The sequence below is a fragment of the Penaeus monodon genome, chromosome 28 (genome assembly GCF_015228065.2).
Source record: "Penaeus monodon isolate SGIC_2016 chromosome 28, NSTDA_Pmon_1, whole genome shotgun sequence".
NCBI classification, from domain to species: Eukaryota; Metazoa; Arthropoda; class Malacostraca; order Decapoda; family Penaeidae; genus Penaeus; species Penaeus monodon.
In genome coordinates, this window is record NC_051413.1 from 35,123,944 (window position 1) to 35,124,866 (window position 923).

A 923-nucleotide genomic window follows, 5' to 3' on the forward strand; every position below is an offset into this window, starting at 1 on the left:
CGCACCGCCTTCACCCTTCAAACGATTTTTGGGTGCAATTTGCCCAAAGCCACTACGCGAAAAATACGAAATTTGGCGAAAGAACCAAGGAAAAACACGTGACTCGGCCGATGCGTACAAGTTACGCCGCGATCAATAATGCGCTCTGGGAGGCCTTTTACGCCTCACGTTACCTTTTCCCATTTACGCAGCAGCAAAATGAATATTCCCGTCGCTTGGGATATGAGCTAGATGGCACTGCCTTTGAGAATATAACATGGGCTACGACTACTTTAGTGGAAGGGCCCTGGGAAAAAGCGGTGGCAATTCACCTTGCAGCAGATTAATAGCTCCCTATAGGAATTTTTCGACACGACTTCTATTATCATGTCGCAGTGCGTAAATACACATTTTCGTTTATTCTAGGTATGCTTTCTTTGTTTCGATTTTTCGGGTAAAGTCTACTGCAAATGCAAAGCATTCAAAAATGTCAGATCTTTTATACTCAAATCATTGTGTGTTGTCGAGCACCTGCTATGTCAGATTTAACAGTCATTTGATTTGTTCATAGCAATGTGTGTAGGTATGTTATTCTTTATATAAAAGGACAATGTTGCGCATATACGGTATTGCAAGAATCAGGATCGGCACATCTCTCCTTTAACTAAGACAGCAATGGCAATGAGCAAATGTAAAGCAGGTGAACGTATTTAATTTTCATAAAACTTCGTCTCATTAGAAAACAAACCCAAAAAAATGTGATGTTTATTCATTCACATTTGAATGCAGGGTATATGTAAACAAGAGTTATTGCTATTATTAAATTTTCGACAAAACCCCAATTTTTCTACCTCATACGCAAAGGTTTCTGTATACCTCTCTTTTGTCACCGAATTCAAAGAGAAAAAAAATGTTAACCCTCTCGAACATTATATCTCAATCAT